This window comes from Rutidosis leptorrhynchoides, chromosome 6 (assembly GCF_046630445.1).
Source record: "Rutidosis leptorrhynchoides isolate AG116_Rl617_1_P2 chromosome 6, CSIRO_AGI_Rlap_v1, whole genome shotgun sequence".
Lineage (NCBI taxonomy): Eukaryota > Viridiplantae > Streptophyta > Magnoliopsida > Asterales > Asteraceae > Rutidosis > Rutidosis leptorrhynchoides.
Genome location: NC_092338.1, coordinates 183815860 through 183826512, shown reverse-complemented (window position 1 = coordinate 183826512; position 10653 = coordinate 183815860). Strand labels below are relative to the sequence as shown.

The 10653-nt window shown below is 29.8% G+C and overlaps 1 non-coding gene across 1 annotated transcript; it reads left to right on the top strand.

Moving 5' to 3' along the window:
* The first annotated feature begins 4952 nt into the window (after window positions 1-4952).
* Window positions 4953-5059, top strand: LOC139856656 (small nucleolar RNA R71). Its single transcript, XR_011762123.1, has one exon. It is a non-coding gene; the product is annotated as a small nucleolar RNA R71 (small nucleolar RNA).
* Window positions 5060-10653: the final 5594 nt, after the last annotated feature.

Here is a 10653-nt window from a genome sequence, read left to right as displayed (position 1 = left end):
AACTTAAATTAAACTTTAAATTATATATATATATATATATATATATATATATATATATATATATATATATGTTTCTTACAGAGAAGGAAAAGAAAAAGATTTGTGTTTAATTTCGGCCAGAAAACGTGAGTTTTATAGAATGTGGCTGCTACAGTAACTCATGCGGTCGCATGAGATTTGTGCCTTCTGGCCATGCGATCGCATGGCCGTTATTTCCGGGTCACATACTTTTTGGCTCCTAGCTTGTCGACATATTTATTTAATATATATAATTTTATATAATTATATATATATTATATTATATTCATGTGCATAGTTGATTTGTAATTTTAGCTCCGTTGCGTCGCGCGTTGATAGTTGGCTCAGGTCCCGGTTCCGGATTTTCGAACGTCCTTTCGTACGATTTAATATTTTGTACTTTGCGTTTTGCGTCTTGTACTCTTGTAACTTTTGAAACGTTTCTTATAAATAATTTGAACCACTTGGATTGTACTTTGTACTTTTGAGCTTTTTGATCGTTTGCGTCTTCAAATCGTCGTTTTCTTCTTTTGTCTTCGCACTTATTTATTTAAACGAATGTTACATAAAAATAGAACAATTGCAACTAAAAGTTTTATATATTGGAAGGATATTGTGCCTAAATATATGTTCATTTGGAGCACTATCAAATATCCCCACACTTAAACGTTGCTTGTCCTCAAGCAATACAGAACTTGAAATTAAATCACACTTCACTCGAATCATTTTTTTATTCTCACACTTTATACATAAGTGATTTTGATACGGCGGTATAAACAATGATAGTAACGATGTGGTTTACAGTCCTACATGACTTATAAAATTTAGATCCTTAAGGAAATTGGATCTTTATGAAAACATTTGATCTTTTAAAAATTCATTCTAGCTTTTACCCTAGATAAATTTTCCGGAATAACCCTTCACCGGTGTTTGCAAATTATTTTTGTGGGTTTTGTGGGTTTCAGATTTGAAAATTTTAGCTCAAAACTTGCGATTTTGTGTCACCTACTTGCTAACCTTGTATTGGGAAAGCAACACGTCCAGTTTACTTGCTCCGTATATTACCTTTCGGTAAACTGCCATCCTGTTGTAAAGGAAAGCGTTGAACAAGCAACTGTTAAGGCAATGTCCCGTGACATGCTTTTGATTATGGTCTATATCGTGTCAGATGCAATTACTATCCTTTGTAGGAGCAATAGTAAAGATCACCCTATAGTTTTTCGATCTGGCACAAGGTCCTGTCTTCGACCATGCTATGCAACCACCGTTCTTACGGTTGATACCCGATTTGGTTCAGGTGACCTAATGAATTCCAGGTGAATTCCTAGGATTTTACGTTTAATGGTAATGAACGCATTGAAAATGGGTTTTCAGAAAACAAATCGGTTTTAATTTTGATAAAAATATTTTCTCGTTCAAGCTCGAGTTTAGATATCATTGAATTCCATGAGTTTGTAATTCTCAATCTTTAAAGTCAATCTCAAGGATTGAGTAATATCAGACTTAAAAGCTGATTTTTAATCTTTAAGGAGATTATCCTTTCTGGGGGTCTGATTCATTAGTCTTATCAAGCTAATTTGCACGGCACCCTCCCCATTTTACGAGACAGATCCTCTCATGGTTAGGATAAGTCTGACCACATGGCGACCCTGTTTGATGCCGAGGTCCGTGGATTTCCAGCTGATTTTCGAGAAAACTTTTCAAGGTTTTTCGTAGACTCTACAACTGGTCTGGACGACAACTTCCTGACCTAAATCAAGAAACGCATTTCTTTTTTGGAAGACTTTACTTCCTTTTAATGATAGAATTGATTCATCGTGTAGATCCATCTTTCTTTCATCTTTATTACAATAAAACGGGTAAAACAGTTAATTTAGTCCAAAACAAAAGCACCTGCAACAACTTTACAGAAACATGTGATAGAAAGTTTTTAATTGAATAACTTGGTACATTCTCCCCACACTTGGCTTTTTTATGCGTCTTTTTATATCTTAATAAATAAATTCAAGCGTTTTATTTGTTTCTCAATTTATGTCCTCTTTTTAGGGTAACAATAATTTCGGCATTATCACCTAGTTTTATCGTCCATAAATATGTATAAACATGATTTTGAATTCATTTAGTTGAAAATTTTTCAAATTTTCATAAAATTTAGAAAATAAACCAAGTATAAACCCGAGAGAATTTATAACCCTTCCCCACACTTGAGATTATGCAATGCCCTCATTTGCATGAAATCAGACTATAATTATAAATTCATGAGGGTGATTAGTGTAGAAAAGTGATTAAAAATACCGAGTTTGCAAACATATTGTTTTATATCACATTTGATATTTTGCATCTTGTCGTCAAATTAGTAGCTTTTGCTGAACATTAATGTCAGTCTTTGAAAATACGATGTTTTACCCTGTTTTGTACATAAGATAAACTACAAACATATATATAATATATATATTTATTTTTTTATAAAAACCTTTATTTATTAAAACAATTTAAATGAATAATTTTTTTAAAATTTTGTTTCCTTTTACTTTAGGTAGTTTCGGTATGTTTACCTAGTCCGTCCCTCGACAAAATTTAAAATTTATCGTTTTTAAAGCGATTGTTTTAAAAGCAAAGATTTTTGGGTTTTTTTAATTTTTTTGGTATACTTTAGATCAATAATATTAAAAATAATGATAACAAAATTTGTCGCCCCGCCCTCGGGTAAAGCAATTTTGATTCCATGACCTAGTCTTCAACTTACGATGAATTTTAGAAATCATTTTTTTTAAACTTAATGAAATAAAGTAATTTTCGTTTTTAAATTCACACAAAACTTAAATTTAAAAAGCGTATTAATTTCATACAAAACCTACAAAAAAAAAATTCAGAATGAGGGGAGAAAACTAGTTCTTTAGTGTCTGCTAGTGGAAAAGACCAATCGGATTCCATCCTCGGAACTACACAAGAACAGAACAACTAACTCTAGATAGCATTTTTCTTTTAGAATATTTGAATCTCCCCACACTTAGGTAGCTGTGGTGTCGAAATTGTGATTAACTTCATTGTCAATTTCTCTTGGACCATAATCAACTTGCATATCTGTGACTTTTGCTTTAAGCCATTGGTCAGATTCCTGTGTAATATCTACAAATTCAACTGGTTTTGCCTTTTCTTTAGGTGATAGATTGGATACTAACCGGTTACATAACTTAAAGTTCCCATTGGTTCTAGCATCACGAATCCTTTTAATAAGTTTCTTCATTGAACTGTTAATAACGGAGTCATTTAATTTCATATCAACAACGGGGTTCTTTGTTATCAGGTCATCATTAGGTGTTACTTCATTTTTCCCACACTTAGGCGTTTTATTATTGTTAAGCACTACCGTTGGAGTTGGTAAAACAACATGGTTCTTACCAATCGTTTTTCTTGGTTCAACGGTTTTGGTTGATGGAGATTTAGAATTTCGAATCACAAAGGTGACCGATTTGTCACCATCACTAAGTGTCATTCTACCTTTTCTTACATCAAATAACGCCCTGGTGGACGCTAAGAATGGTCGACCTAAAATTAGAGGAATGTTTGGGTCCTCTTCTATGTCAATGATAATAAATTCGACTAAAAAGGTTAAATTACCCACTTGAACGGGTAGGTCGTCAGCAATTCCAACAAGGTGCTTAATGGTTTGATCAAAGAGTCGAACACTCATCTCTGTTGGACTTAACTCACCTACTCCTAATCCCCTATATAATGAAAGAGGCATAACACTCACACTCGCACCTAAATCTGCTAGTGCATCATACATGACACAATCACTAACAATAAATTCACCCGGATCACCCAACTTGGGTGGAACTTTTGGTGGAACTGTCTTCACCGGGTTTATCTTTACCGTTTTTGTTTCTTGTACTTTCTTATTCTTCTTCTTCTTTCCAGAGGTATCACAAACTTTATTACCTATTACTTGCTTATACTCAACTCCTTTTCTTGATAACGGGATGGGTGGTCTATATGGTACCACCACTGGCTTTACATACTCGGGTGGTGGTGGTGTTGTAACTTCTTCATTGTTACTCACATCTAAAATCTTCCCCTCTTCTGAAGCTGGTTTTTCAGAATTTGTTGATACCATATTAACATTCTCATTCCGAGGATTTACTTTAGTATCACTCGGTAGCTTTCCTTGTTCCCTCTCACTCATCATGCTAGCAAGAGTACCTACGTGTTTTTCTAGATTCAAAATGGAAGCTTGTGTAGTTCTTAATGACCGATCAAACCTCTCATTTGTTTGGGTTTGAGATGTAATAAATTGTGTTTGAGATTCCATTAGCTTTGCCATCATTTCTTCCAGATTTGACTTTTTCTCTTCGGTTTGTTGTGGTGGTTCATACAAGCTAGGTTTTTGTTGAATGAAAGTGTTGTTTTGAGTTGGTTGGTTATTCGGACCTTGTTGGTTGTACGAGTTATTATTAGGTCAATTTGGATTGTAAAGAATGTTTTGATTTCGATTGAAGTTTGGCCTTGGCGGTTGATAATTATTCTGATAATTATTTCCCAGCCTTTGGTTCATGTAGGAAACATTCTCTCGTTGTTCCATCATTTGCTCAATGTGACAAACTTTCATTAAGTGTGGTCCACCGCATTGCTCACAACTGATTCGTATTGCGTGAATATCTTTATTCATCTTTTCCATTCGTCTTTATAAAGCATCTATTTTTGCGGAAACGGAATCAAAGTCATGGCTAGAATCGGCTCTAGCCGCTTTAGATGAACGAAAGATATCTTTTTCTTGATGCCACTCATGTGAGTGGGAGGCAGTGTTATCAATTATCTTGTGAGCTTCGGTAGCGGTTTTTTTCACAATGGAACCACCAGCTGCTATGTCGATGTCTTTTCGTGTAGCAACGTCGACACCTTGGTAGAATATTTGTACTATTTGATAAGTGTCTAAACCGTGCTGAGGACATCCTCTCAACAACTTTTCGAATCTTGTCCATGCCTCATATAATGTTTCATTTGTCTTTTGCGCGAACGTAACAATTTCTCCTTGAAGTCTCACAGCTTTAGATGCCGGAAAGAATCTTTTAAGAAATTTCTCAACTAAAACATCTCATGTGTCAATCGCCCCTTCATGTAACGATTCTAACCAATCTTTGGCTTCTCCCTTTAAAGTCCAGGGAAATAACATGAGATAGATCTGTTCATCCTCCACTTCTCGAATTTTAAATAGAGTACAGATCCTATTAAAGGTACAAAGATGTTCGTTTGGATCTTCCTTCGGCGTACCACTATATTGACATTGATTAGTTACCATGTGTAGGATTTGTCTCTTGATTTCATAATCTGGCGCATTAATATTTGGCTTAATAATGGCGTGACCTTGGCCCGTGCGTGTGGCTCTCATTCGGTTTTCCATACTTAGAGGTTCCAGATTTTCCATGATTGAAATTGTTGAATACGAATCACTAGAGGATTCTGATTTAATGGTTTGTGGTTCAGGAGGAATGATTAGTGGTTCTGGATCTTGGAATTGTCCTTGAATATCCTCCGGGTTTTCACTTGTGAAGTCGGGTTCAAAAAATGGATTATCGAAAATTTGAATTGGAGTACTTGTTCGACTAGATGATGATTCTAAAGAAAAATCAACAGCGTCAATATTAGCTAGATGTCTTGATCTGGTTACAGGTGGTGAACGTATGAAAGGTAGTGAACGTTTTGCTCGGTGCATTCACATAATATCCTATTAGTTATAAAAGATAAAAATTATATAAGCTATCAAATTAATAGACTTTTCTGATTTTGCCCACGTTTCGAATAGCCAATAGATGCAGCAGGTAGCCAGGACCCTTTAAATCGGAAGCCCACAACTCGCCACTAACAAATCCAACTATTACTATGACCTAGAAAATTTTGGATGTCTATCAATTTAATCGCTTAAAATAATTTTTCGTTTTGAAATTTAAAGAAAATAAAGAAAATTATATGTCCTAAAAACTAGAGCGTCGAGAAATAAGAAAGAAAAAGAGAGCATCGAAAAAAAAATCGAAAAATAAAAATAAGAAAGAAAAACGTCGAAACTTAAAAGTCTAAAAACTAAATCTAAAAAGTTGCGCCTAAAGGTATTAAAGCTTAAAAGGAAATCTATATCCAAAACGACAATAACTTAAAAGGCACTAAAATCTATAAAATATTAAAGCGATAAGCGACATCGTAAAATTCTAAAGCGCCTAAATCTTAATCTAAAGAAAAAGCACTTAAGAGATTTTAAGGCGAATCTTAAAATTCTAGAAATAAAAATAAACTACGGCAAAAACTAGTCTTAAAACTAAATACGAACGACAAATATTAAAAACTACGAATTTATATGAATAAAAAGATACAAAATATAAAAAGAAAATTAAAGTTATAAAAAATATATTTTTTTATAAAAATATTATTTATATATAAGTATTAATATAAATATGTAAATAATAATAATTAAAACTTAAAATACAAATTATATTAAAACTATAAATATAAATATGTTAATTAATTAAAACCCTAATAAGATAATAATAATTAATAATAAACCCTACCGTAATAAATGCGTTTAAGGATGTTGAAAGGACCCGTTCATATACATTATAAACGATTCACAATAGTTGATTACATTGCGAGGTATTTGACCTCTATATGATACATTTTACGAACATTGCATTCGTTTTTAAAAGACAAACTTTCTTTACATCAAAAATTGACAGGCATGCATACCATTTCATAATATCCACTATCCAACTATAAATTGATTTAATAATAATCTTTGATGAACTCAATGACTCGAATGCAACGTTCTTCGAAATATGCTATGAAAGACTCCAAGTAATATCTTTAAAATGAGCAAATGCACAGCGGAAGATTTCTTTAACACCTGAGAATAAACATGCTTTAAAGTGTCAACCAAAAGGTTGGTTAGTTCATTAGTTTATCATAATCATTTATTTCCATCATTTTAATAGACCACAAGAATTTCATTTCCAGTTCTCATAAATATACGTCCCATGCATAGAGACAAAAATAATCATTCATATGGTGAACACCTGGTAACCGACATTAACTAGATACATATAAGAATATCCCCTATCATTCCGGGATCCTCCTTCGGACATGATATAAATTTCAAAGTACTAAAGCATCCGGTACTTTGGATGGGGTTTGTTAGGCCCAATAGATCTATCTTTAGGATTCGCGTCAATTAGGGTGTCTGTTCCCTAATTCTTAGATTACCAGACTACAAAATACACGTAGTAAAATAAGTTATTTAATATCATAAAACTCACCTAATTTATAGTGTTCATTTAATATCATAAAGATAATATGATAGGTATTATTAAATAAGTTATTACACGTAGTAAAATATGTTTGTATCACATATTTATTTGATAAAATAATATCTATAATGATAGTAAGTAAAAGTTGTATTATTTTGTAATAATAATTATTATTATAAAAATATCAATATTTATAATTACTAAGATGACATTATGATAAAACGATAATTCTAATTATGATAACTTTAATATTTACGATAATTTTTAATATTATCTTTAAAATAATAATTCTATTTAAAATAATAATAATAATAATGATATTTTATAGTAACAATGACATTTCTATTAAAATGATAATTTTTGTTAAAATGATAGTTTTAATACTAACGATACTTTTAATAATAATAGTAATGATAAAAATAATAAGAACGATAATTTTATCTAAATCAATATCTTATAATATTTTAATTTTATCATGATACTCTTACTCATTATTTCTTAATCATTTCATTTAATAGCTTTTAATCGTCTTTTATATCGTGTTCATAATAATGATAATAATAGTAATCAAAATAATTAGGTGTTACAAATATTTGTTTTAATTACACTAATATTAATAATGATAGTTACTATAACATTATTAACGATAATACTAATAATTATCTTAATGATAATATAGTAATAATAATAATAACAATAACAATAACCATTTTTAAATAATGATATATATATCAATAATGATAATAATAATAATAATAATAATAATAATACTAATAATAATAATAATAATAATAATAATAATAATAATAATAATAATTGGATAATAATAATAATACTAATTATAACTTTAACGATAATAACGATAGTAATAATAAAAAAAATAACAATTTTTAATGATAAATCCCTTTTATTGATAAAGATAATAATAATCATAATAATAAGATAAAACTAGAACGACGATAAAAACGACGATAATAATAATCATTTTTAATAAAAATATCAAAAATTCAATTGATTATAACTTCTAATCCGTTCATCGAAACCATTCGATATCTAAAGGAAAAGTTCTTAATTTTTCGCTAGCTTTCCAAGGACATGCATATCTTATACCTTATCTCAACCGCAAGTGTAACTAATTCAAGATTCAACCTAACCTGTCTAAGGGCAATATCAAAAGTACAAGCATGTATAATCCTAAATACTCGAGCACTAGTCAGGGATACACTATTAGTATGTAAAAGTTAAATTATGAGTACTCACGTATCAATATTGAGATTCAATATTGCAGGAAAGGTACGTAGACGCAACGGAAATGATAAACACCATATTGACCTCACGAGCATACCCATGAACCATACTCAATCACCTCCATAGCTATAACCCATAATTTCCTTAATCCTATCCTACTCGAAAAATAATTTCGAAACCACTCGGACAGCACTCCATCGTAATATTTTATGTATACTAATAATATCTTGAAATAATATGTAGTAAATATATATATGTAAATCGATTAAGAGAGTTTAGAGAAAAATATTTTCAAGTTTCTATGAAATAATGAAACCTATTGAATTCTATTTATAATAGATTTTTGAATTATTAAAGTGAATTATTAAAGTATAAATTATTAAAGTGAATTATTAAAGTATGAATTATTAAAGTGAATTATTAAAGTATGAATTATTAAAGTGAATTATTAAAGTATGAATTATTAAAGTGAATTATTAAAGTATAAATTATTAAAGTGAATTATTAAAGTTAAAGTAAAGTAAAAATAAAGTAAAGGTAAAGTTTAAGTATAGTAAAAGTATAAAACTATATACGTATAATATGCGTATAAATATATATAATATTAATTTAAATCGTTATATATATTTAATAAAATAAAATATAAATATCGTTATCTTTATCATACTTGTTAAGTAATGAGTTGTCAAAAGTGGTTCTAGATATTTATAAAAGTTATATACGTTTTAATAATAAAGTTCTTTTTAAACTGAAAACGTTTTTGTACGTTTGAAACTAAATAGATCAATCGAGTCTTTATGAGATTCAATCTTCCACTATCCTTTGTATAGTTCTCAATGATTGACAATTTGTTCTTATTTATAAATCACTTTATCATTTTCCGAATATTGTTAAAATGGAAAGATTTCTCAAATCAACGTGGGCCTTTCAACAGAGACTTGTAATCATAATTCAATATATCTGATAATTCGATCATTTGATCTTATCTTCTAATTCCATTGATAAACATTTTGAAACAGATACAATCATATAAAGTATTTAATCTAATATTTTGTTTACGTTTCAAGTTATAATATATATACACATATACATATATAATCATATTCGTTTAATGGTTGGTGAATCGTTGGAACTTGGTCGAGGTTGAATGAATGTATGAACATAGTTTAAAATTCTTGAAATTTAACTTAACAAATATTGCTAATCGTGTCGGAAACATATAAAGATTAAAGTTTAAATTTGGTTGAAAATTTCCGGGTTGTCACAGATGTGGCCTGTCAGATCAGCTCATGCGGTCGCATGAGATTCTGGCTTCTGGATCATACGATCGCATGGGAAGGAAGTCCAGATCAGTTTTGGGCTTCAATTTTGGCTCGGCCCAGTTTCTATTATTTTTTTTCTTCTGAGTTTAATTTTTACAAAAATAATAAAAATAAACTTATATTTTAAAAAAAAACTAAAAATAAAATAAAAATACTTTTTAATTTTATATATTTTAAACGAAATCTTATAAATATTTATATTTTTATATATTTTTTTATTATTTTTAACACTTTTTATAAATACAAAATATTTTTATGAAATAAGAAATAATATATTTTTACAAAAATATAGTTTTACTAAAATATAGCGTAAAAATATAGCGTTTCGCCGAGTCCCCGGCAGCGGCGCCAAAAATACTTGATGTGATGCGAGGTGTATACGAAAATACTATTATTTTTAATACGAAATACGGTACAAATTACACAAGTTTTTATTTATTTATAGAGTGGATATACCTAAACCTTGCTACAACACTTATAGGCAATGTACATAATCGTACAGTAGTGTAGTTTTTAGTAAGTTCGGTTCGTCCACAGGGAATTAGCTGAGTTTAACGATATATTTTTGACAACTATATTTATATAAAATATATATAATTATATATAGTAATATTATTATAAAAGGGGATTTTACCGTTTAATGACCGGTTTGTCGATTTTATATTTTAAGCGTAAAGATAAATGACGATAATATAAATGACAGAATTTAAATTGCGATAAAGTAAATTGCAGTAATTAAAATGACAGTAAATAAATGTACGATGAAATATGAA